This window comes from Podarcis muralis, chromosome 5 (assembly GCF_964188315.1).
Source record: "Podarcis muralis chromosome 5, rPodMur119.hap1.1, whole genome shotgun sequence".
Lineage (NCBI taxonomy): Eukaryota > Metazoa > Chordata > Lepidosauria > Squamata > Lacertidae > Podarcis > Podarcis muralis.
The window spans coordinates 85,223,981-85,233,234 of NC_135659.1; the positions used below are offsets into that span (position 1 = coordinate 85,223,981).

Genomic DNA, 9,254 nt, shown 5'->3' on the forward strand with positions numbered 1-9,254 from the left:
ATGTATTAACAAATGTACGGGCAGAGCACAGGTGGAAGCACAGCTTAACTTACAAATACTCCGCCAGACAGTGAAAGTCATAGAACCATAGGTTCATAGAATTGTAGGCCTGGAAGGGACCCAAAGGGGCATCTATTCTACCCCTGTACAATCCACTGCACCCACATAGGACCTCTTGAGAGAGGCAGGCTGCACCTCAAGATGCTGTTAGCTCACAGAGCCCAAACTCAGCTCTGTCTCATCACCTATTTCAAAATGTAGTATTGCGCTTTTCACACACAAAAACCTAGATCACAACATCCTTAGCTGGGGTGGGGAAGGTGTTGCCCTTCCTATTTGAAAAACTACAGATGCTTTATCAATAAGCAATTGTTCAACAATTTAGTCCCATGGAATCAACATCACATGTAAATCCCTAGCCATTAATCTGCAGTTCTCCTAACAATAAATGTCCCATTAAGGAAGTCTCCAGCAGTACTTCTGACACCATTACCCAGATCTGTTGCTCATGTGGTAGAGACAAGGCATGACACCTCTGCCGTCCATCATGCAAATTATGTTCACAACATAAGGAATAAGGAGAGTCCTGGTGAATCAGACCAAATGCTCATCTTCTCCAGCATCCTGTTCTCACAGGGACCAACCAGATGCCTATGAGAAGCCTGCAAGCAAGACTAGAGCCAAGCAAAATCCCTTGAGGATGTGCAGAGCAGGGCTGGTATGGGCATGTGGCCTGGAAAGCCCCAATAGCTGGACAGAGGACAGGAGGGCTGAGGTCTCTCACTCCTAATGTACAGCATGTATTTTACCACTGGCATAGAAAACTGCCTTATGACATTGGTATGTCTAACTCAATACTGCCTACACTGACTGAATCTTTCCCAGAAATTCCACAGACTCTACCTGGGACTTGTTGGAGCCTAGCTGTTACAGCATTATGAAAATGCAAAGGAAGAAAGATAGCACCCAATAAATCAAGTCAAACTACTCACTAAAAATGAAGCGAACAAGAGAGACATTGTGTGGTCCCTTAAGCAGATCTCACTTGGAAGGGATTTCCACAATAATTCAAAAAGTACCTGAAAGTCAGGCAGGAAAATTTAATACCCCACACCAAACTGTTCACTTTTGTATTTTAATTTGCACTGCCTTTGCACATGATTGGGGCAGACCTACATGCAAAAGCGTGAGACTGTTACCATCAAGTATCATCCACTTTGATTAATTGATTGGACAAGTTTATTTATATGACGCTTTTCCACAGTGAACGGTGCCCAAAGGGGCTTACAGCAATCATTCAAATCATAAAAATACATAACATTGGAAATACAAATATATACAAAATGCAGAACATGTCAGTAAATTCAAGAATGACAAAAATCAACAATTGGGCAAACGCAGAATAAATTCAATCATAAAAAAACAAAAAACAAAAATCTAGGCTTAAGTACATAACATTACAAAGCAAACTAGAGTTAGTCAGCTGCCCAAAGTTTGCTTAGCAATGGACAACCCTGCATGATGTATACAATATCTAATAGAATGTAAAAGGCAGGAAGTTTTGTCACCAAATTCAGGAATATGAAGTTTGGATCATGAGCCTAGAAGCCTTAGGTGCCAACCTGCCTACGGCAAAAGACACGGGTGGGGAAAAATGTGGAACATGTGAAATATGTCAGACACATGACTTATTGCTAAGCAAATATCCGGCTGCACAGCCAGCAGTGGCACTCAGTAGACGGATGCTACTGCCTGTGTACACACCCGAGGGGAAAGAAGGGTTGGCAACCTGTAGAAACGCTGGTTTGGCATTTCTGCAATTGTCCTGCTGGTCCCAGGAAATGTGTGCCAAGTGGTGCCCACCACAAATTTGGAGGGCAAAGTTTTCTATCTGTCTCTACTCTGTGTTGAAAGCAATTTCTCTGCTTCAGAGCCGACCGCTAAGGGAAGGGACTGGGATTAGTCACTCGGAGTAAACAAGAACCACCCTTGAACAATTCAAACAGGCACCCAGCTGAGCTCACGTCCTATTTGAAGCCTCTGCGATTTCTGCTTGGCCTTGAAGGCAAGCCTCCAGATTGCTCATTCCCTGTGTTGAATTCTCCTAACAGGGGAAACTCACACAATGGACTCCACAGGCAAACAGGTCCTGGGAACTTTGAAAGGGATGAAATGGATCAGGGGAGGGCGATTTAGAGCAGAAAAACGACTGGCAGTGGAAAGGGTTAAGCAACCCCTCTTCACCTGCTACATCTCTAGTCAAACCTCATTTTCTTCAGAAAAAGCAAGGATCAGGCCTTGTTAACGTAATAATGTTCATTGCCCCTGCTTGCCTCTGTTCCTTGCTTCCTTGTATGCAGGATTTACTTGGCTGACCAGTGTAATGTGCAAGTCAAAAATACTGTAGGCACCTCCAAACTGTTGCTATTTTCAGATGGGATTCAATCATTACCAGCAAATTCAGGTTGCACAAAGATTTGGTGATCTCGTGCAACAAACCTGCCTCCCCCAAATCAGACTTTTTTTGATATATGAAAAATGATGGGCAAACACAATGTAAAGTGTGGACAACATTTATTTTACACAAATCAGGGTGAACGCTCAGTAAGGAGGTAATCTGGAAGCGCCATGTGTCACGAACACTGCTGCTGCAATGCTCTGGAATTTCCTGGCCTATTCACAACATTGCAAATTCATAGAGGTTGCAAGCAGGGTCAGTGCCAGGCAATTGCTGAAATGCCCTCTAGCAGAATTCCCATGCATCCCTGGGGCCCAATGTCTGGCTTACCTCGCAGAGGCAGCACTTGGATGTAGGGAGTGAGGTGCAGTGGCGTAGCGTGGGGGGTGCAGGGGGGGCCGGCCGCACCGGGCGCAACATCTGAGGTTAGGGCAAATCCATGGGTTAGGGGGCGCAAATCCACAGGTTAGGGGGCGCAAATCCACGGGTTAGGGGGCGCAAATTACTTGCCTTGCCCCGGGTGCTGACAACCCATGCTACGCCGCTGGTGAGGTGCCAATATAATCTCCCATAATGCATCTGCTGCACTGTTGCACCATAACTGTGTGAGACATCAGATAGTAGATTGCTGGTCATAGGGTCAGGCCTGACCTAGCTGGGCAATGTGATCTGTCATTTTAATCTCCCACAATGCCCTGGGAGCAACACTACACCAGAGGTAGTAAATGGGCAAGTGGAGCCCTGGCAGCTGCCCAAGGATTCTGGCTGCTGGTGCCACCCGTGGCTGCTAATATGAGCCGGAGGAGAGAAGAAAAAGGAAATTTGCAGCCAGTTGTAACATGTGAATTGGTTCCAAATATGGCATACTTAACCAATGTATTTATATAATTCATGAGAATGCACTACATTCCTCCACAGAGCCCACCTTTCCCACGAAGTACTTTTCAATGAAAGAAATCAAAGCAATTCCGAATTCAGGGTTGATTTGTGCATTACAATACACTGGCAAGAGGAGATGTGCAAAATCATTTGTGCAACCTCTGTCAACACTTCTGAGTATTGTGCAAAGGGTGAAGTATGCAAGCTGCATTCTCTTGTCGACAGCATAATGCTCAAGTTGTGCAAACTCCAAAAGTGTGAAAAGGTGTGTGTGAGGTTCCTATCCCTGTCTCATTATAAAGCGTGGAACATCTCTCAATCTGGACTCACTCTGTTTGAAATCTCTCTCTCTCTCTCTCTCTCTCTCTCTCTCTCTCTCTCTCTCTCTCTCTGCCTCAGTTTCCTTTTATAAAATGGGAATGATAGTAATCAACCTTAGAAGAGTGTTGCGAAAATGATTAAGAAAATGCTTTTTTAAAAAAGATGACACCTTACACCAGCTAAGCTACACACAGTGTAAGTAAACAACTAGAGGAACAACTGCTGCCACTACTATTTTTTTACACTGTCTTTAATGCTTTTTTTTTATTTTGCTGTGACCTAACCGGAGACCTTCTGGTTAAGGGTATGTAATAAACATAATTAAAACAACGATAACAAATATAATACCACCATCACCTTTGGTAGTCATGTCCAAAGCTCAGATGATAATGGGCAGAAATACTCCAATGTATTGGATTCCTGGCTGCATCATCATGTTAAAACTTACTATAGTATGTTTAGATGCAGAGACTATACCAAAACGAGAAGGAAGATACAGCTACAGTTCTATATAAGTCACTTCAAACTGTATACAGCTCTCCTGTTGTATTTTCATTTACCCCAACCTTCCACCAAGGGGCTCCAAGCAAGAAGCATAGTCCATTTTTTCCTTACAACAACCCTGTGAGGTAGATTAGCCTGGAGACAGTAACTGGGCAAAGTGATCTTCCATGCCTGAGGATCACATCAATATCCCACTGAGAAGCAGTGTGATGAGGCAACTAGAGTGTTGGAACTGACTTGGGGAGTCCTAGGCTTGAATCTCAGTTCACAGAGTGACCCCTGAGCCCATCATCCTCCTAATCTGCCTCGCAGGGTTGTTGTGAGAATGAAGTAGCCTGCCCTAAGCTAAAGCATTGCCACTTTGGATCCTCTGTGACTTTGCAAGGGACCCTTAAGCACACCTCTTGAGTTTTATCCACCTTCCTTCTGCGACCCTTAAGAAATCTGAGATTGCTTGTGGAGTTGAGCTGGCCTTATCCCCTATCAGAGATCTGATTTCAACAAGGGCAGGAGGAATGATTCTGCTCTAAGGCAGAAGCAAGAAGGAACAGCACACACACACACACACACACACACACACACACACACTGCCATGTTGACAGGCAAACAAAACAACACTGTTTTGCAGCTCCAGAAACTGGCAAAATCCCATAGGAAGGGCCATCCTTCAGCTTTCTAAATGCCTTGGGGCAGGGGAGAGAGGAGGAGGAGGAGGAAATGCTCCAAGCCTGAAAGCTCTGAGAAGACCATAGCAACAAAAAGAAAAGGACAGCTTACCCTGGATGCTTTTCCGCCAAGACCCTGGCACTGCTGCGTAGTTCTCTCGGAGCTGTTCAGGAAGAGGTGCTGCAGTTTACAAAAGTCCTTCCCAGAGGCCAACAGGTGCCTTGCTGTGCCTTGGGCAATCTTCCGTACGAAATAGCGCAAACACTGGGTTAGCCACATATGGAGAGGGTGGAGCCCCTGCTCAAGTATTTTTGCTTCCTGGCTTCCAGGGCCACCCAAACCTGTTCAGTTACAAGCGTCCTTTTCTGGAGTTGATGATGCCTGTTAACTCCGTGTGAGTAAAATAAAAGTCTCCACAGTCAGGTATCATGCACTCCTTGTACGCTGAATGCAATTTAAGGAGATGTTTGTGCAGAGGTAAATCACACCAAGTTCCTTTTTAAAAAAAGGTTTATTCTTATTGATTTCCACAAGCTTTACAAATTTACTTAAATTTCAATATATGTTTTTTCTAATACAGTGGTACCTCGGGTTAAGTACTTAATTTGTTCCGGAGGTCCGTTCTTAACCTGAAACTGTTATTTACCTGAAGCACCACTTTAGCTAATGGGGCCTCCTGCTGCCGCCACACCGCCAGAGCACAATTTCTGTTCTCAGCCTGAAGCAAAGTTCTTAACCCGAAGTACTATTTCTGGGTTAGCGGAATCTGTAACCTGAAGCGTATGTAACCCGAGGTACCACTGTATTTTGACTTCCCACCCTTATCTCTGTGATGTTTTTATTCCCGCTTTATATAACATACTTTTATCTAATACAATTATCCTCTACAGTGGTACCTCGGGTTACAGACGCTTCAGGTTACAGACGTTTCAGGTTACAGACTCCGCTAACCCAGAAATAGTACCTCGGGTTAAGAACTTTGCTTCAGGATGAGAACAGAAATTGCGCGGTGGTGGCACGGCAGCAGCGGGAGGCCCCATTAGCTACAGTGGTACCTCAGGTTAAGAACAGTTTCAGGTTAAGAACGGACCTCCGGAACGAATTAAGTTCTTAACCCGAGGTACCACTGTATTTCACTTACCATTGCTTTCATCCTGCTGTTCATAATTTGAACCCTGTCCACATTTTCATTTGACTGTAGCAGCTCTTCAAATAGTCCAAAAATGGAAAATGTCATTTTCCATGAACAGTTCCATGAATAGTTCAACTCTTTTATCTCTTATTTTTGCTGTTAATTTCTCCATTTCCACATAGTCCATTAACTTTTGAAGCCATTCCTCCTTGGTTAGTACTTATCATTCTTTCCATTTCTGTGCATACAGGATTCTGGCTGCTGTTATTGCTTACGTAAATAGTTTAACCATCTTTTTCGGAACCTCCGTCCCTATTATCCCTAAGAGGAAAGCTTCAGGACTTTTGAGAATAACCAATTTGAACATTTTGCATGTAAATCACACTTAGTTCCATGTCCATAAGATAAAGGTGGAAAGGGTAAAAGGGAAGCAGGATATAAAAAGTTAAGGGTTACACACACACACACACACACATACACACACACACACACGGGGTATTGCTGAGGAGAGTCCCAAGGGAAACATGGAGAGCCGCCTTTGGCCCACAGTGTTTCCAGGGGTCAGCAAACTTTTTCAGCAGGGTGCCAGTTCACTGTCCCTCAGATCTTGTGGGGGGCCGGACTATATTTTGAAAAAAAGAATGAATGAATTCCTATGCCCCACAAATAACCCAGAAATGCATTTTAAATAAAAGAACACATTCTACCCATATAAAAACATGCCGATTCCCGGACCGTCCGCAGGCCAGATTTAGAAGGCTATTGGGCTGGATCCGGCCCCGGGCCTTAGTTTGCCTACCCATGGTTTAGGCCATCCTGGATCTCCAGGAATTATTAGGAATAATGAGCAATGTTTTCATAGGCAAACCAGTGTAATAAAACATTATCTTTATAAAGGGCAATAACTAGCGTTTCTTGTACACTTCAAGTCATAAATAATAATGGACACTGAAGATCAGCAAAGATTACAATCACAGAACTGTTTTCATTTCTTCCCTCCCCCCCTTCGGCACTGCAAAATAAATATTTAGATGTGACAATTTTCCTCTGTTTTTTGCTGAATCTTCATCAACCATATATTTTGGAAAGTGGTTTGTTTGTTCATCATGAATTGGGACAGCTCTTAAGGTATTGTAACCAAATTTTCCATGGTGGTTCCTGATATCAAGGAGCAGCTTGTTTGCATACAATAGGCCACCATTTTGAATCAAGATGGCGGGCCAAACCTTTTAAAACTGCTCTGTTGTTTTGGTGTCTTAGACTTCCTGAGCAATGCTGGGTACAATACTGTTAGCATGTGATAACTGGCGACCATTCTTCTGGAAAGGCAGCAACCACAAAGAACCAGCTAAGGTAAAGGTAAAGGTAAAGGTAAAGGTACCCCTGCCCGTACGGGCCAGTCTTGCCAGACTCTAGGGTTGTGCGCCCATCTCACTCTATAGGCCGGGAGCCAGCGCTGTCCGCAGACACTTCCGGGTCACGTGGCCAGCGTGACAAGCTGCATCTGGCGAGCCAGCGCAGCACACGGAACGCCGTTTACCTTTCCGCTAGTAAGCGGTCCCTATTTATCTACTTGCACCCGGGGGTGCTTTCGAACTGCTAGGTTGGCAGGCGCTGGGACCGAACGACAGGAGCGCACCCCGCCGCGGGGATTCGAACCGCCGACCATGCGATCGGCAAGTCCTAGGCGCTGAGGCTTTTACCCACAGCGCCAGCATGAGATAACTGGCAACCATTCTTCTGGGAAGGCAGCAACCACAAAGAACCAGCTACATGCATCTTTAACGTGGGCTGAAAGCTTGTTTTGGATCATTCCTCTTGCTTGCCTGGATAGAGAGGAATGTGGAACCTCTGCTTATTGCACGGCTGGAATGTAGCCTATGGTACAAAGCATCACATCCGTTGCACCACCAGCTTCAATTTATGGTCCTGCCCAGTGCTATTTTTCTAGAAAAAGAGGTGCTGGAGCTCACCGTGAACTTCTCCCTTGTTCTCTTAGAATGGCAGTGTTGCCCACCAGAGATGCTGGAGCCAAGCTCTGGCTGAAAAAAAGCCCTGGTCCCACCAGGACCCACCAGAGAGCCAGTGTGGTGTAGTGATTAAGAGCAGTAGACTCGTAATCTGGGGAACCGGGTTCGCGTCTCCGCTCCTCCACATGCAGCTGCTGGGTGACCTTGGGATAGTCACACTTCTCTGAAGTCTCTCAGCCCCACTCACCTCACAGAGTGTTTGTTGTGGGGGAGGAAGGGAAAGGAGAATGTTAGCCGCTTTGAGACTCCTTAAAGGGAGTGAAAGGCGGGATATCAAATCCAAACTCTTCTTCTTCTCAGCCCCACTCACCTCACAGAGTGTTTGTTGTGGGGGAGGAAGGGAAAGGAGATTGTTAGCCGCTTCGAGACTCCTTCGGGTAGTGATAAAGCAGGATATCAAATCCAAACTCTTCTTCTTCTTCTACCACTGACATGTGGCCCCTGAAAGGCTGTCCAAGGGCCAGTGTGGCCCTTAAGCTGAACAAAGTTCCCCACCCCTGCTTAAGTTAGGGGAGGGGATCAGGAATGGGTTTGGATGCCAAGCAAGTGCACTGGATGCCATCCAACCAAACCTTGTTTTTGTAAACTTTGCTGATGATAGACCTCACTTGTTTCAGTTCATTACTGGCAAATATGTTTCTGTTCTTACTAGATGCCTGAGAAACACCGCTGACTCTATAATGCCCAGGTGCTTGGGTCCATACACATTGTCTCCTTTTAATAAGACCAGTCCATAACTTGCCTGCGGTAAGCAGGATGTCCTCCTCTGGGCTTTGCCCTGCCGTATTTGCCCTGGTGGATATTCATTTTCCTTTATTTGCTTGAGGTTTATTCCACCCTCTGTGGCACTCATTATCCAGACATTTCTCTTTAACGTGTCACCTGACTTGGCTTGATCTCAGCCTGACTCATGCATTCCAGAAATTAAAATACTCCCTTGCTTTCTTTCTGTTTTCCTTCTGCCTACTTGCAGATAACATCGGCATGGAAATAAAGGAGAAGAAATGTGGTTTTTTTGGGGGGGTTGGTAGAAAACTGCTTCCAAGCCCACCCACCAGAGAAGTGAATGGATACGGCTCTCCAGAGAAGTGATGTGGGGAGGTGCTGGTGAAAAACTGGATGTGGTGGGTGTGTGCATTTGGGGAGGGGTCACTTCTTCTGAACACAGCTGACTCACAGACACTCCATCACTCCCTCTGCACCATGGGCTGTCCACACCTACAGCGTCCCCTGCCCTGCCCATCTCCCTGCTGAAATCAGGCTT

The 9,254-nt window shown here is 45.5% G+C and overlaps 1 protein-coding gene across 4 annotated transcripts in view; it reads right to left on the reverse strand.

Moving 5' to 3' along the window:
- The window catches only part of BCAS1 (brain enriched myelin associated protein 1), a 53,806-nt gene extending 48,716 nt beyond the window's left edge, over window positions 1-5,090 (reverse strand). For all 4 annotated transcript variants that reach the window (XM_077929298.1, XM_028735236.2, XM_028735235.2 and 1 more), the window contains exon 1: window positions 4,940-5,090. The gene's annotated coding sequence lies outside the window, so the exon portion shown is untranslated. The remainder of the gene's footprint in view (window positions 1-4,939) is intronic.
- Between the last annotated feature and the right edge of the window lie 4,164 nt (window positions 5,091-9,254).